The sequence below is a fragment of the Idiotropiscis lumnitzeri genome, chromosome 7, assembly GCF_059441095.1.
Source record: "Idiotropiscis lumnitzeri isolate Australia: NSW breed Sydney's pygmy pipehorse chromosome 7, RoL_Ilum_1.0, whole genome shotgun sequence".
NCBI lineage: Eukaryota > Metazoa > Chordata > Actinopteri > Syngnathiformes > Syngnathidae > Idiotropiscis > Idiotropiscis lumnitzeri.
This window is the reverse complement of record NC_142397.1, coordinates 23,859,900-23,878,279: the sequence shown is the minus strand read 5'-3', so window position 1 is coordinate 23,878,279 and position 18,380 is coordinate 23,859,900.

Genomic DNA, 18,380 nt, shown 5'->3' with positions numbered 1-18,380 from the left:
GTCCGCCACCAGTCCCTGTTCCGGCGGAGCACGCCATGCGTCCGCCACAAGTCCCAGTTCTGGCGGAGCACGTTCTGCGTCCGCCACAAGTCCCTGGTCCGGCGGAGCACGCCCTGCGTCCGCCACCAGTCCCTGTTCCGGCGGAGCACGTCCTGCGTCCGCCACAAGTTCCTGTTCCGGCGGAGCACGTCCTGCGTCCGCCACAAGTCCCTATCCCGGCGGAGCACGCCCTGCTTTCCGCCATCAGTCCCTGTTCCTGCGGAGCACGCCATGCGTCCGCCACAAGTCCCTGTTCTGGCGGAGCACGTTCTGTGTCCGCCACAAGTCCCTGTTCTGGCGGAGCACGTCCTGCGTCCGCCACCAGTCCCTGTTCCGGCGGAGCACTCCATGCGTCCGCCCCAAGTCCCTGTTCCGGCGGAGCACTCCATGCGTCCGCCCCAAGTCCCTGTTCTGGCGGAGCACGTCCTGCGTCCGCCACAAGTCCCTGTTCCGGCGGAGCACGCCATGCGTCCGCCACAAGTCCCTATCCCGGCGGAGCACGTTCTGCGTCCGCCCCCAGTCCCTGTTCCGGCGGAGCAGGCCCCGCGTCCGTCACAAGTCCCTGTTGCGGCGGAGCACGCCCTGCGTCCGCTACCAGTCCCGGTCCCCGCTGCGCCCGGCCCGCCGCGGCTCCAAGTCCCGGCCTCTGGTACGCCCGAGCCACCGCCGCTCCAAGTCCCGTTCTCGGCGGCGTCCGATGAACCGCCGTCGCCTCTCGCCTCTGGCCCTGCGGTGCCAGATGAACCACCGCCACTTCTCGCCTCCGTGTCGGCGGCGTCCGACGATCCACTACCGCTCCAGATTCCTGCCTCGGCGGTGGACGATGACCAGCCGCCGCCTGCCGCCCTTGCCTCGGCGGCATCCAACGAACCGCCACCACTCCACGTTCCTGTCTCGGCGGGGCTTGACAACCAGCCGCCGCTCCACTTTCCTGTCTCGGCGGGGTTCGAGGACCAGCCGCCGCTCCACCTTCCTGTCTCGGCGGGGTTCGAGGACCAGCCGCCGCGCCACGTTCCGGTCTCGGCGGGGTTCGAGGACCAGCCGCCGCTCCAAGTTCCTGTCCCGCCGGCACTCGACGATCATCCGCCGCTCCAAGTCACGTTCTCGTCGGCTTCGGATGAACCGTCACCGCAAGAGGTTCCTGTCCCGCCGGCACTCGACGATCATCCGCCGCTCCAAGCCACGTCCTCTGTGCCCTCCGATGAACCGTCGCCGCTCCAAGTTCCCGTCCCGCCAGCGTTCGACGACCAGCCACAGCTCCACGTTCCTGCTTCGGCGGGGCTCGACGACCTGCCGCCGCTCCACGTTCCTGTCTCGGCGGGGTTCGACGACCAGCCGCCGCTCCACGTTTCTGACTCGGCGGGGCTGGACGACCAGCCGCCGCTCCACGTTCCGGTCTCGGGTGCGCCCGGACGTCCGCCTGAATGTTCACGGGGGGACTTATTGATCGGGCCTCCCGGACGCCCGCCCGAATGGCCCCGTCGGGACTCGCTGGTCTGGCCCCCTGGACATCCGCCAGACCGGCCTAGTTCGCGGGCCTTGGTCCTGCCTCCCGGACGTCCGCCCGAATGGCCCCGTCGGGACTCGCTGGTCTGGCCCCCTGGACATCCGCCAGACCGGCCTAGTTCGCGGGCCTTGGTCCCGCCTCCCGGACGCCCGCCCGAATGGCCCCGTCGGGACTCGCTGGTCTGGCCCCCTGGACATCCGCCAGACCGGTCTCGTTCTCGGGCGGTGGTCCCACCTACCGGCCCCCTTCCGCCCACCCTCGTTCTTGGACTTGGTTTCGTTTTGACTGTTTTCGTTTGGGACGTCTGGAATCCGTCCCTTGAGGGGGGGGTACTGTCATGACCCGTGTCTGCCACGTCAGTGTTTTTGTTGTTATTTTCTTCCCTCCTTCCTGCCATGTGCTTTTGTTATTGTTTTCGTCACCTCCCTTCCATGTGCACCTTGTTTTTGTTTTGTCAGCTGAGAGGGGCGTTTCCCTCTCAGCCTTTTCGTTCTCACCAGCCACGCACCTGTTCCCAGTTCATCATCACGCACCTGTTTCTCATCTGCTCCCTTGATCACTGTTTATTTAAACCCCCCAGACCGACACCACATTGTCGGGTCATTGATCATGCTGCCGCATTTCTCCTCTGTGTCTCGCTTGTTGCTCCATTTGGACTGTCACGACCGCTCCCTGATCTCATTCACGCTCATGTTCTCGCTTCGCTCCCGCTCTTGCTCCCGCTCTTGTCCCTAGTTTTTGTCACTGTCTTCGTTCCTCGGTTTTTGTTCTGTTTAGTCACGTTTAGTTCGACTTTGTTATTTTGCACCCTGCCACGTTTGTTTGTCCTAGTACCTTGTTTGCCTTTTGGTTTTGTTTTTGTAAATAAATTCCCTTTAAGTTACCCTTATCCCTGCTTCCTCGCATTTTGGGTCCACCCCCCTCCTCGCCGCAAGGCGAACGTTGACAGTGGGAGGAAACCCACCCAGGCACGGGGAGAACATGCAAATTCCACACAGGATGGGATTGAACCCACGCCCGATGCTGTCTCTCACTGTGAGGCCATCGTGCTAACCAGTTGGCCACCGTGCCGCCCGTCACACCGCTTATCCTGTATAGGGTGCTTTTGAAGACATACATACTTATTTTTTTATCACCAGCGAGATTTATCGTGAATGGCTACATTGTTCTCGCAAATACATCTTGAATGTAGAGAAGCACAATATTGAACCCAGCAAGGTCATTGTTATGTCAGGAGGAAGGTACAAAACTAGATTGTTGGGAGTTAGTAGAAATAGCAACCAAAAGTAAAAGTGACCGGAAAGATTTGCCTTTATAAAAATGAGAGGTACTGTTTTTAGAAGGCTCATCTAAGAAAAATGAACAAGGAACAAACAGGTTATGCGGTTGTAACAAAAAAAAAAAAAGAGCTGAGCGGTTACCCCTCAAATTACTTAGGTCAGGCAGCAGAATTAGTGCTGTTAACAGAAGCGTGTAAACTAATGAGAATGATAAAATGGTAAAACACGGCAAAACTAATTTTTTTTACATACAATGGATTCCTTTGTGATCTTTCATATTTTATCTCTGTGTTGTCGTTTGAGGAATTGTATGCTCACCTGGCGTGTCTCTTCTCCTCCCTTCTTCCCATTCTCTGCACAGTGACCACCACACCGTCGGTCTGCTCCCACATAGGTGCAATCTTCTTGAGTGGATTCACCACCTTCTCTCTGATATTCTAATTTCCCACTTCTTTCATGCCTCTTATTTTCAAATTCCAACGCCTGCCATATTTGTCATGTTCGCCAACTCTTTCTTTGAGTGCCTTGTTATCTTTCTCCAAATTAGTCATTTTCAACTCAGTCATCTTACTTTTACAGTCTTTTAAGTTCTGCAGCGTTAAACTCCAGCGCCTTAACTAGGCCGCCTATCATTGAGCAGTTGGCTTTGATGTGCGACTTAATATTATCCAGTTGATTTTCCAGTTTATCAAATCTTGAGTTTAACACTTTCATTATGACCTCCAATGAAGAATCATCAACATCAACCTCCTGGAAACTTATTTTCTCCGCTTTACCTCTGGTTAATTCCATGTTATAGCAATGGTCCTCCGTTAGCATGTCTCTAGCTATTTTATGTGCCATCAGAGATGTTCAATTTGATTGTATGTTAAATTGTTTTATAATTTATGAGCCTGGTTGTATTCGTTTGCTTGTTGTTTATTTGTCAATTTGGGTTCCTAACTGGTATGTGTGGGTGTGGTTTTGGGGCACTAATATAGCAGAGAGGAGGAACCAACACAGGTGTACAGATGGAGAGAGAGTGAGCTGGCTCAAGGCACATTTTCTGTTGACTGTTGTTTTATGCTCTGATGCCACGGTTTAATATTGTTTATTTGAATTAAAAGGAACTAAACACTTTAAACTTTACCTTCAGTGGATTTGGATTTTTGTTTTTCAACGTGTCACGGAACAAAGAGCCTTCTTAGTTTCGCGGAGGCTATTATTCGATTGGTTAGAAATAGCCCCCACAATATAGTCAAAAGAAAATCCTTCGAAAGTGAGGGGGGATTTGACGCTGGAAACATTGTTGTGGACGCCAATTCCATACACCCGGAAATGAATTTAATGTTTCATTTCTATCCAATGAATGGAGCGAGCCCTGCCTAACCGAATGATCCATGATTGGAAACTTCCTCCGCAGCAATCGCGGCAGAGCGTAGCAACAGAGCGGTAGGCTTATAATTTCCAAAGTTATGGAAAGGCGAATTGAAAGAACTGCTTGTCCATTGGGGACTGTTGTCAACATTCCTGTGCTGTATGTGTTTGGATACGCCGTGAAAGCTTTGATTGGTAGTGCATTTCCCACTCGTTAATGCTGGTACGGACTGTGAATACGAGCTATGGGTGGAGTGAGGCGTATTGACAACTGGTTAATTGTGCATCATACAAAATGAGTGGTACAAAATCACTGGCTTGATGGGAATGATGACAGAAGAGTTGTTAAACTCACGGCCAAAGCATTGGCAAATAAATTGGAAACACATCAAAAGCAACGCCAATCATGTGTGAAACAGTCAAAAGATTGCAGAGGAAATTAAAAGGCTAATGCAAAATGATATGAATCCAAGGGATGTGCAAAGTAAACTAAACCTAATGCTACAGCTGTTTGAACATCCATCCATCCATCCATTATCTATACCGCTTCTCCTCACTAGGGTCGCGGGGGGTGCTGGAGCCTATCCCAGCTATCTTCGGGCAGTAGACGGGGGACACCCTGAACTGGTTGCCAGCCAATTGCAGGGCACACCACAGAGACGAACAACCATTCGTGCTCACACTCATACCTAGGGGCAATTTAGAGTGTCCAATCAACCTGCCATGCATGTTTTTGGAATGTGGGAGGAAACCGGAGTACCCGGAGGAAACCCACGCAGGTACGGGGAGAACATGCAAACTCCACACAGGAAGGCCGAAGCTGGGATCGAACCCACGACCGATGCTGTCTCTCACTGTGAGGCCATTGTGCTAAACAGTGGTCCACCGTGTCGCCGGCTGTATGAACATGCAAAACGTTAATCATGATTTAGTTGTTGTATTGATGCCCAAAACTGAACAGACTGCAAAAAACTAATGGTTTGAACGTGTATCACAACGCATTCATGATTTTGCTGAGGATGTAAAAATATGGATTGGGGAAATTGAAAATTCCTCCAGACAGAGGCCTCATAGGACTGATGATCATTTTCATGTGACCGACAAGACAGAGGTTGCAGAGCTAATAAATGTTTTGATCTCTGAGGAGGAATCTAATGACACTGAAAACAAGGCTGTGCAATTAAGAAAGAAAAGTTCTCATGATGATATTACATAAAATGTTTTCACCCCCCTGCCAAATGCCTCACCTATGCTATATTGGAGAGACCAAACCCTCATATTGAAGTTACTCCGGGTGGCAATGTTCTAGCCTCTCAATCAATTGAGCCTGATAATGATGTGATGAATCAACTCATGGATGAAATACAGCCAGAGGATAGTGTATCCTCTGTATGGTCCTCGGCTGCTCATCTGTTAAACGCCTTCATCCACCAGGCGAGTAAATGCAACTATGGTTTTGTGCACGACCACATGCAACACTTGCACCTTTCTCATGGAAAGACTTTCCCTGCTAGAGGGAAGTGTTCGCCAGCTAGAGCAGAATAATGTGGTAAGCGTAAATGTGGCGGACATGACTGTTAGCACGGGTTGTAGCCAACCTGCTAGTCCGGTTAGCATTGGCCGTAAACGGCTTACTAATCACGGTGAGCCTGTTAAGACAGATAGCAGTTCCATTCCACCTCGGTCTTCTGGCTCCCGCACTTTAGTTATAGGTTACTCCATTACACGCAACATTAAGCTTGAAAATCCAGACACAGTAAGTGTGTATTTGTGGGGCCAGAGCACCCTACATTGGACCTAATCTTATGGAGCTGGCACGCAAGAGACCAAGACACCAGCGTAGTGCAAGCAACGCTAGCTTTTAAGATATAGTGATACATGTCGGCTCCAATGACACTAGGATGAAGCAATCAGAGATCACAAAGAATAACATAGCAAGGACTTGTGATCTCATCAGAAAAATGAGTCGGCATCAAGTAATTGTCTCTGGCCCCCTGCCTGCGAGAGGCAATGATGAGAGGTTTAGCAGATTATTCTCGCATAATCGGTGGGTGGCTAGCTTTTGTAGTGAGCAGTAAAGGATAATGTAATCCTGGCAGTCATGAGCTAAACACAGAGCAAAGGGTAGACTGCTAGGAGCCACCAGCATGACTTTTGTTGTCCTGGCAGGAAAGTCTATTGTTTCAGAGGTGTCTCGTTCACACCTCCTTTGTTGCAGCCTTGATCCAATCTTCCCGCATTCCTCTCCTGAGGGTCTTGTCATTAGCATGGGCCAAACTTCGGTTACACTTAAAGGATTTCATACATTTGTCTATTAAAGGAATATAAGAGTTTGAGCTTAACATAGTTCATTAGATGTTGGTGCATCCAGTGTATGAAAATGTGATATTGTAAAATGCTGAGAGTGTGACTGGTGAAGCGAAACTGGTTGCGGGGGTTGTGCAAGAATGGAATGTTTTAGAAGCAGAAGGTGCTGAGCGAGACGAGATGACTCCGGGAGCAGTGGCTGAAGGAGCGGCCATCGGGGGATCGCACGCAGGAGGAGCCACGGGATTCGGCGGGAGGAGAAAGACCAATGAGAGCGAGCTAAAGTTAACTGCAATACACATAGCCAATAGAATCATGCCAGGATGCCTTTGTCTCTGTGCCATTTGCATGTTGTATAGTATGAATCATTACTGGGCAACTTGGAGGTAGAGCACATTCACTGGTGGCAAGAGAGGTGTAGAGTTGTATTGAGAGGGACCCGAGACCCAGGTGCCATGTAGAAATCTGTGTATTGGGAATAAACCCACTTGTGCGTGAAAATGCCGGCTTCCTGATACCTTTCTATTGCAGAACGAGCGCGCATATTGTTGGATGAGTGAGAGTTGGGTAAGGTCGCAAATTGGAGTCAGATTACTAATTTGAGTTTACATTGGGTTAAAGTTAAATTCTAACATTGATATAAAGCTAAATTCCAACAATTTATGGTGACCCCGACGTGATGCAAGAGAGGTAAAAGAAGTTTCAAGGGAGTCTGGGACTCCGAGGAAAGAAGAGAAGTCTGGGACTTAAAAATAAAGATAAAGAAGAGAAGTCTGGGACTTCAAGAGTCTGGGACTCAAAGGAAGCCTGGGGCTTCAGAAAAAAACCACAAGAGTCTGGGACTCGGGCCTGGGGCCCACGTCCACACCAGGTGACGACCTGATAAAGAATAAAGGAGCCGCACATCCGACCGTCCTTCCTCTTGGGCCCACAGTGACATAAGGTAAGCAGATCCTTTTCAAATTCTGCATATTGGCAACGCTAAATTATAAGAGGAAGGCGGAGCGGAATGGTGTTAAAATATATATGGTTAAATAAATAAATAAATATATAAATAAATAAGTGTAACAGTGTGGACGATAGTAGAGTAAAATCTGGGATTTACCTACTAGAATAGTTTGGAACTATTCGTGGTTAAGATACGATATGGTTAAATAAATAAATAAATATATAAATAAAAAAGTGTGGACGATAGTAGAGTAAAATCTGGGATTTACCTACTAGAATAGTTTGGAACTATTCGTGGTTAAGATACGATTTAAAATATCAGAGTGGAAGCGGTGTGAATGTGAAGGCTAAAATTGTTCTGCGTAAGAAGTGTGTTTGGGACACGCACGAGTGGATTTTGATTTCAAGATGGCGAAGGAGAGGAAGTGTGATAGTGGTCTCGGGTCCCGGGTGTGGCACGGAGGTTAAGAATAAATTAATAAAAATGAAACATAAAAAAGAGAAGAAAGACATGAAGTAGAGATGAAATAAGAAAAGAGAAAGAAAGAAAGATAGCGAAAAGAGAATTGTGTCAGTGTAGAGATTGGAAGTTCAATAAGAAAAGAAAAGGAATGTGAAAAAGATGCAGAATGTGTAGAAAAGAGAAAGGAACAATTAATGTTCCATTGAAAGGAGGATGGTGAAACAGGCAGTATTGAGAATGACAGAGTTTGGTGATTGAAGAAGGTGTGACTTGAACAAATGAAAAGGATAAGAATTAGGGTCTGCTGTAAGGAGGAATTGAAGAAATAAATATTTCATGTTTCATACTTGAGTTGATGGTCTTTCTATTAAGGTAACTGTAATTAGTAACTGGAATGAAATGCACAGATGGAAATGACACGAAGAAAAAGAAAAAGATTGATGTTATGAAATCTTAATTGAAGGAAGCTTTTGAGAGCATGAGAAACCTTTGCAAGAGCATAGGTGGTTCCTGACTTTGTAGTTTGTGATTTGATACCTTGATTGTTTGAGTGGCTTTGGTAAGGCTACAGTGAATTTGGAAAATTAAAGGAAAAAAAATAAGAGTGAGAAAGATTTTACAGAGGCAATGAGTATAGGTGTAATCGTAAAATCATGAGTGTGCTCTAACAAAGAGTTAACAGCTCTTTGAAGTTAGATGCTCGTTCCCAAGTAGGGGGAGGAAGTCAGAGAAAGAGGATGAAGTGATTGAAAAAGTGGAAGAAAAGACGGAATGTCTGAGAGGCATTCATCCACAGTTGCCAGACTCGCGACAGTATGTGTTTGAGCCGCCGCCGTATCCGACGGCGCCATTAATGGCCCCGAAGTCACCTTGGGGGGGCAGAATGGTTTGAGATGTAAAAGATAACGATTCACGGATGGCACCAGCGACCATACAATTGATCGAACAGGCTGTGAATAATGAGAGAGAGGGTGCGCGGAGAACAGCAGGGGAGTGTGGAGACGCCCGTGCTGGCCCCGGGGGGGAGCACCAGCAGGAGCATGTGGGCATTTCGGACGCAGGGGGAAAGGCAGGCATCAATGGCAGTCGTTAACTGGTTGAGGGGGAAGATATGCCTTTTGGTGCTCTCGAAAGAGGGTCGCAGTCCTTTTGTTTCAGAGGTGTGTCTCTGCGCCCCCCCCCTCGATGTTGCGGACGTTGATCTAGTCTTCAGGCATCTGCCTCTCTTTGGGGTCTTCTCCGTGTGGTCGAGCATGGATCGCATTGTGGAGCAATTCTTCTGCAGTGCTAGTGTAGTAAGGTATGGGATAAAATATATGTATTCAACCTAACAATAAATACAAATTAGCAGGGAATTAGAACACAAGTTAAACACTGAAACGTGCAGGGGATGCCTGAGGAACAGCAGGGCGGCGACAATCTTATTGAAATTTTAATTTTTAAGCAAAAGGGATTATGGTTTTGGGATAAGTTTTAAGTGAAGTATTCTATGAACATGTTGAAGGAAAATCTTTGGAACGGGGAATATCTAGCCATTGGAGATTGGTTTACCAAATATAAAGTGGGACTAAATATTTTTGTAGATGATTTATTAACTGATGTGTATTAAATGTGACAAAGGTGGAAGACAGATGTTTTTTTTGACTGAATGACGCGAACGCTGACATGACAATTTTAAAGGACATGACAGCATTCCATAAATACCAGACTGCTAACATCCGCATCTATGAGCTGTTTGATGTCACAGGTGCAGTTTCGTCAGCTACGTCCAGGAGAGGAGAAACAACATCACGGAGAGTGAATGCGAAAAGCAAGAGACCCACAGTTGTAAATTTTGGCATACGCTGGCTAAATTGAGGCAAAATTAAGGAACTGCCAGCACAAATCTCAGTGGAATCAAGGCGGACGCGCCAAGGGAGGGGTCTCTGTGTGGAATTGGAAAGTATCTTTTGGTGAATGAAAGTGTGAAAGAAAAAGTGTTTGTATGCATATGTGGTTTGAGTGAATGTTTAAGGGACGGGCCTCAGGAAAGAAACAGAAAATTGATTGAGGACACCAGCAAGCCCTTACAGTACTAGGGATGCAATGGGCGGACAGGCCTGATCACCCTGAATCCCTATTGCACTCCCAAGTATTGATGTTCAAATTGTTATTGGAGAAAGATTGGAGTAATTAAATTCAAACATCAAGTGAATGGTTGATTGACGTTATTACACAAAATCTATGCAAAACTGAAAGTTTTGGAAGGAAGATAATTTGGCCCGTCTCACTGGCAATTGTCACTCCTCCAGCTCTCTCCACAGGTTTGAAGTGACATGTGACCTGTGTGACCAGAAGGCCGGAGAACGCTTCAAATAGCGCCTCACCACGCCCATCCCGGAGGTTCTCCTCAACAAGGAGGGAGAAATAAGATATTCTAATTTAGGGTCCACGGTACAGATTAAAATATAGTTGTCGCTTTAGCCTGTTCATGTGCCCCACAGGTTTGATGATTATTCACATTGGATGCGCGACTAGATAACACACGCCCAGTCAAGGATAGGGCAAATTTTTTTTGGATTGTTCAGACTTTTTCATATAATACAGCACCACAGCAGTGATATTTGAAGTTAATGTCGAATTACTGGCACTGTTTTTATGAAAATTACTCACTTAACGCAAGGGTAGGTTCGTTGTAGAGGAGATATTTCAGACAAAAATGACCCTGAAGTGGTTACAAGCAGCTGTCCAATGTTGGATGTATGCAATGTTATTTTGATATTTTCCATTGTATCGTATTTCATTGTATTTAGGACTAAGACATTGTAAAACACTGTTTGGAAGAATTTATAGAATACCTCAAATTTAAGAACAAATGGGAAATAGTTGTTGAAGCAACTTCAGCTGACCATATGTGAAAAGTGTTAGGAAAACAAAAGACAGGTGCAAATTTAGAGTGATAAGGATCTTTCTGTCTCCCAGCAGGGCACTAAATTAGTGAAGCCAGGATACTGGGTGCGTGTAAGAAGTTTGAAGAGAAGACATTTGTAATTACCCAAGGGGGAAGGAAGTGTTAGTAACAGCTCTCACAGCTGTGAAGATAGCAGAAAGGTCAACATTGGTTTATTCGACACGTTGTAAAAAGGTCACGTTGGTTGAAATCTCCTACAAAGGAGACACCAGACTAAGAGAGGTTTATACAGAGTTACAAGCGGGACAAAATTTACTTAAGAGGAACTGTCCTCACTTGAGGGCGAGGCCAGACCTGCTGACCAGCATGATGGTCACCAGCTAAATGGGGACACCTCAGGTGAGATTGGCCGTGCCGTGCATCAGATATTTCTGGCCCGTTGGGGTCGATGTTGCTGTGTCTTTCAGGTGGGGAAGGGGGAGACAGGCCTGGTCTATGTGGCCAGGGCGAGACGTGAATGGAGTGAGACTTCCGGCAGTGACCCATCCAATAATGTCGACATTACACAGCTGTTCCAGTTGGCCGTCCACAAGGGCGTGCCCCTCCCAGTGGCAGAAATCAGGCGAAATAGTCCATCAATGAAAAATGCTAATCGGCCTAAGTAGTTTAGGAGGCCAAGAGAGAGAAAAATATTAAAAAAGAGGAAGCAGCTAAGGCAGCCACCGACGCACGCGGCTCCCATTGGACCTGCTCCTTCCAGTTCTGCTGCTTCTGAGCAAGGTTCGGGTGACGCAGCGCCACAGCAGACTGGCGTCCAAAGCAGGCCGGTCAACGAGGTCGGGACCGCGGTAACAGAGGTACGGGTGGTTATGGACAGGGATTGTGAGTGGGGTGTGCTCTGGCTGCGGGGTGTGGGGTCACTGGGTGATGAGCTGTCCATGCCGAGCCACTTACTGGAATGTGCCATCCTCCGGTGCCATATCTGTCACGAAGAGCTCCACCAGCACCGTTACCCACTCCCAACGCACTTGACACAAACCCGCTGGTACCCCACTCCATGACAGGGGGCCGCGGAGCTTCAGCGTTCGAGGACTAGCAGATCCTAGCATTCCGGGGACGGTGGATGGACAAGTTTTCGATGGTGCTGGATATTGGGGCGAGCTATGAGCTCCGTCCGCATCCCCCACTGAGCCATGTGGACTCTCGAGATTGCCTGAGTCACTGCCATTGACTGAACGAACACTGGAATTCGAGTGGCATTCCCGGATGGGACTGAACTTGACTGTGCACATCCCACGGAGGGAGCATATGTCGTGCTCTCTTCCTTCCCAGTGGCTAAAAAACATTTGAGGGCAGCTCTGAAACCTGGTTCCCATCCTCCCGCGGTGGGTATGCCCTGTTCCTGCTCTGGTCTGAGGGGTTTAGCAACCGCCACCCTTTCAATTCACCAATTGACATATCACATTGTACATGTGATCACAAACATGATTTGGTTTATCAAAAATGCACTCATCCAAATTTAGTCATGAGTGCATCTTGCGTTAGAATTATATATTTGTTATGTCTACCGGCGTTGCCTCGCACGCGTGCCTTGTCCCTGAGCAGCGGAAATGGTATGAATTGTTTACTTTCGCCGAGCCACAAATCACATTGAATATTGATGCGCGTCATCATACTGAAGATCTAGACCCCATAGTTGTTGAATACTCCGCGTCACAATCGGGAGATCATATTTCAGCACCGACTACAAATTCTTCGGTTTTGGCAACATTACTAAATTTCCAGAGAAGGGTCGCTCGGAAGTGGTAGTTCTGTGTGTGTCTCTGCTAGAGGAGTTGTGGACCCAGGGCCCGACTGATTTGGGGCTCGGCTCCACAGCTCCGCGATTGTTTTTACTGTCTCTACCCCCTCCCCCAGTTGACAGAATCAGTGTGGGCACAGCCTGTAGGTGGATTGAGCCAATCATGAGACAATAGGAGGTGAAGACTGCAGCGGTCATGGAGCTGTCTATGTCTTGTAGAGCACCTTTTCTTCCCGTAAAAAAAATAAATAAAAAAAATAGAGGTTTAATTCGGTATCTGCGTTATTATAGTTTTGGGATTTTTTATTTTAAGCATAAATGGTTACTATTTCATTTGGGTTGCTTTAAGAATTTGTCAATTAACAGTCAAAATTGGAGCGTTAGCTCGAGGCTTAATTTGTAATCTCGGAACACAGTTAGATATTTGAACTCAGTGAACTCAGCATCACTGGAGTCGGACATCACTCCGTACATCGACCTCCGGGTGCTTTCCCGGAGGTGGACTCAATCTCGCGGGTAAGGACAGTTTAGAGTTCTGGCTAGAACCTCACACGCCATCCAATTGGGAACTACAGAACAACAGTGGTACCATAACTCACAGTTGCGCCCGGCCCCAGTATTTGTGCCCGCCAAGGTTGAGCTTAGAGGTTGACCGCCCGGACGGGCAGGTCAAGAGAGGGAATGTGTAGATGGCATGAATTGGATCAAAGTCAGACACTTTCGAGTCTGAACAAAGACGATGACGATGCAAATGTTTAACTTATTGACTATTTTGCTTGCTGGCGTGTGCTGTGTGTGGACGATGTTGGCGTTTGAACATAGGATGCGGGATGACAGAAGTGATGGAGCGAAAGGAGCATGTAATGGAATGGTATGGTATGGAGCAGAGCGAGATGATGGTAAGACGCTGACACAGACACAACAACTACTGCTAAATCTGAAATGTAAACAACCGACACAGGTGAACACTTGGGTGACAATTTTAATTGGACACACCCATGGAATGATGTGGGAATAAAAAAGAAAGAGCCTATTTTTGACACCCAAGTTGCAAAACAAAAGTTCACCTGCCTAAAAGTTAAATGGGACGGGTCCTGGGATTGGAAATATCCAGGAGTCATGGTGTAATGAAAATGTGTCTTTGCCAGTAGGAATCCCTCTCGCTCGTGATGATGTTTGGCTGTGGTGTGGAGAGAAAGTGATGTACGATAGGCTTCCCACCAATGCCTCAGGTCAGTGCGCCCTGGTAACGCTGATCATGCCAGTTAGTGTGACAGCCTTAGATCTGGCCAAAATGGAGTGGGAAGGTGTTGGACAATGGGGAAGAATCCCCTTCCTTAACAGGAAGAGAAGGGACATGCAAGAATGGTTGAATGCAGGAGATCCCACATATATAGATGCAATTGGAGTCCCAAGAGGGGTCCCTGATGAGTATAAATTGGTGGATCAAATTGCGGCAGGATGGGAGAGCCTTTTCCTGTTCGTTAAAGTAAACAAAAATGTGGACCGGATTAATTATGTCCACTATAATGTCCAACGATTGGCGAATTCTACCACCTCAGCACTCCAGGCAGTGCATGAGCAATTGGCTGCCACGTCTCTTATGGCATTCCAGAACAGAATAAGCTTAGATATGGTGTTAGCCGAAAGAGGAGGAGTGTGTGGTATTTTTGGGGATCAGTGTTGTACTCTGATTCCCAACAATACATCTCCTGACGGTCGCCTTACCAAGGCATTGGAGGGTCTGCGCACGTTAAGTAACAAAATGAAGGAGCACTCAGGTGTGGACACCAGTTGGTATTCTGACTGGTTAAACATCTTTGGTAAATATAAAATCCTGATTGCATCAGTACTGATTTCTATCGCTGTGTTTGCCGCTATTATGGTGTTATGCGGATGTTGCTGTATTCCATGTATCAGATCATTTACTGTTAAGACAATAGAACGCACGTTGGGGCCACTCCCTCTGGGTGGTCAGTACATGATGATCCCTCAAAAGGACCCCCAGGAGGCGGAGGTAGCCGTGGCCCTCCGGGAGTCCAGGATGTGAGTATGGAAAGATGGCCTCGGGGACCTGAGGCCATAAGGAGGGAATGAAATTTTCGACTAATTTTATTCTGGAATTAAAGTTTCTACTGATCCTTATTCTTTTACTAATTGTTTGATGAGTTGTAGCTTATGGCTAGTGATTTTTAGCTTGTGTTTAAAAATAAAATAAGGTGTTGAAGTGATGACCTCAGATGTCTGAGGTCATGAGAGGGATAAAGGATAATGTAATCCTGGCAGTCATGAGCTAAACACAGAGCAAAGGGTAGACTGCTAGGAGCCACCAGCATGACTTTTGTTGTCCTGGCAGGAAAGTCTATTGTTTCAGAGGTGTCTCGTTTACACCGCCTTTGTTGCAGCCTTCATCCAATCTTCCCGCATTCCTCTCCTGAGGGTCTTGTCATTAGCATGGGCCAAACTTCGGTTACACTTAAAGGATTTCATACATTTGTCTATTAAAGGAATATAAGAGTTTGAGCTTAACATAGTTCATTAGATGTTGGTGCATCTAGTGTATGAAAATGTGATATTGTAAAATGCTGAGAGTGTGACTGGTGAAGCAAAACTGGTTGCGGGGGTTGTGCAAGAATGGAATGTTTTAGAAGCAGAAGGTGCTGAGCGAGACGAGATGACTCCGGGAGCAGTGGCTGAAGGAGCGGCCATCGGGGATCGCACGCAGGAGGAGCCACGGGATTCGGCGGGAGGAGAAAGACCAATGAGAGCGAGCTAAAGTTAACTGCAATACACATAGCCAATAGAATCATGCCAGGATGCCTTTGTCTCTGTGCCATTTGCATGTTGTATAGTATGAATCATTACTGGGCAACTTGGAGGTAGAGCACATTCACTGGTGGCAAGAGAGGTGTAGAGTTGTATTGAGAGGGACCCGAGACCCAGGTGCCATGTAGAAATCTGTGTATTGGGAATAAACCCACTTGTGCGTGAAAACGCCGGCTTCCTGATACCTTTCTATTGCAGAACGAGCGCGCATATTGTTGGATGAGTGAGAGTTGGGTAAGGTCGCAAATTGGAGTCAGATTACTAATTTGAGTTTACATTGGGTTAAAGTTAAATTCTAACATTGATATAAAGCTAAATTCCAACAGCAGGGACTGCAGTTTGTAGATAATTGGCCTTCTTTTTGGGGCCAACCTGACCTGCTGAAGGCCTTCACCCTAACTGGGAAGGCACCATCACTCTTTCCAGAAACATAAATTATTGTTTGAGCCTTCCATGACAGTTCATATTAGAGCAGGTCGGGTTGCAGGCGAATAGTGAGCCTGTAAGGAAGGGTATGGAGTCTCTAAGGCTAGAGCTAACTAGCACTATGCTAGATTTAGACAACACACATAGCTTTTCTTCTAGATTAGAGCATTACACACCATATGCTGTTGCATCACATTTTGATACAATTTCTACTCCCTCCTCCACCCGCACGCTGAGCACCGGTTCCCCTCAAGGATGCATGCTGAGCCCTCTCCTATACGCCCTCTACACCTACGACTGCAGCCCAGCCCACGGCAACAACACCATCGTCAAGTTTGCTGACGACACGACAGTGGTCGGTCTGATCTCGGAAGGTGACGAGACAGCCTACAGAGAGGAGGTAAAGAGGCTGACGGCTTGGTGCGAGGACAACAGACTGCAACTCAACACTGCAAAAACAAAGGAGATCGTCATCGACTTCAGGAGGAACAAGACGGTACCGCCCCCCCTCTGCATCGAAGGCGTGCGTGTGGAGAGGGTCCACACGTTCAAGTTCCTGGGAGTACAGATCTCCGATGACCTTTCTTGGACTCACAACACCACAGCAGTGGTAAAGAAGGTCCACCAGCGTCTGCACTTCCTGAGAATCCTCAGGAAATTCAACCTGGGCAGGAAGCTGCTGCTGGCCTTCTACCACTCGTCCATCGAGAGCCTGTTGACGTACTGTGTCTCCACCTGGTACAGCGGCTGCACTGAGGCGGACAGAGTGAGGCTCCAGAGGACTGTCAAAACAGCGCAAAGGATTATTGGCTGCCCTCTCCCCTCACTGTCGGACATCTACACCGCCCGGTGCCTCAGCAGGGCTCTCAACATCGTCAAAGACAACACCCACCCAAACTCCCACCTGTTCGACCTGATGCCCTCTGGCAGGCGCTACAGATGCATCAAATCGAGGACCAATAGACTGAGAAACAGTTTCTTTCCGAGAGCCATCTCTATTCTGAACTCTCACACACACACGAGACCACCCTTACCTTGCAGAACAGCATCGTGATGTGTTTTTATATAGCCTATTCAGTATTATTTTCCATTGCACTCTCTTATTTATCTAATTTATATATTTGTTGTATTGCACTGGAGAGGGGAGCTCTCTAATCTCGTTGCACTCTTGAGTACAATGACAATAAAGGGATTTCTAATTTCTAAAATTCTAATTCTAATTCTACTGAGGTGGCAATACGTGATGGGTTTAAGCATTCTTCGGACGGTCTTATCGACGACGAGGCGCTCTTTCAAAATTATAGCACTCGAAAGCTGACAAATAACTATCGGATTCCTACCGTCGTAATTTCTCACAGCGTTTATAGTTGCTCGAGGTACAATACGGGACCTAGGCAACACAATCTTATTAATGCATGAGGACTGGTGTAATAACAGCATGATCGTCGAGAGGCACTCATCTCCCGACATCGAGTACATGTCCATTAAATGCCGGCCTTATTTTCTCCCGAGGGAGCAAACAGCAGTGATCGTCACTGCCGTTTAAATCCCTCCCGATGCTAACACTAGCTCGGCGCTCTCGCTACCCGCGTGCATCATCAATAAACAACAGCGGGCCCACCCTGATGCCATTCATATACTAGCGGGAGACTTTAATAGGGCCAATTTAAAGACTGTACTCTCTAAGTTCCACCAGCATGTCAAGTGCCCAATGAGGGGAGACAATACTCTTGATCATGTGTACTCAAACATCAAGCACGGATACAGAGCCATCCCACTCGCCCCCGTCGGCCGGTCAGACCACCTGTCCTTGCTGCTCATACCTGCGTACACCCCTCTCAGACACAGATTCAGGCCCATCACAAAGACTGTGAAAACATGGCAAGAGACTGCCATGAGTGAATTACAGCACTGCTTCCATCACACAGACTGGGACCTCTTTGATCATCATGACCTTGATGTTTACACACAGTGTGTAATGGACTACATCAAGTTCTGCATGGAAACCGTGTCCCTGAACAGGACCATTTGGACTTTCGCAAACAAGAAACCCTGGATGTCCAGTCAGGTTCACTCACTCCTCAAGGCCCGTGACACTGCCTTCAGGTCAGGTGACAGAGCCCTGTACAGTGTGGCTCGCGCTGACCTGGAAAAAGGCATTAAACTTGCCAAAACGGACTACAGGAGGAGGCTGGAGTACTACCTTGGCAGCAACAGACCATGGGAGGTGTGGCAAGGTCAACGGAGCATCACCAACTGCAGAGACAGTAGCATAACGTCTGTAGACCTGAGTGCATCGCTGGCGGAGGAGCTAAACAAAGGAGATCGTCATCGACTTCAGGAGGATCAAGACGGTACCGCCCCCCCCCTCTGCATCGAAGGCGTGCGTGTGGAGAGGGTCCACACGTTCAAGTTCCTGGGAGTACAGATCTCCGATGACCTTTCTTGGACTCACAACACCACAGCAGTGGTAAAGAAGGTCCACCAGCATCTGCACTTCCTGAGAATCCTCAGGAAATTCAACCTGGACAGGAAGC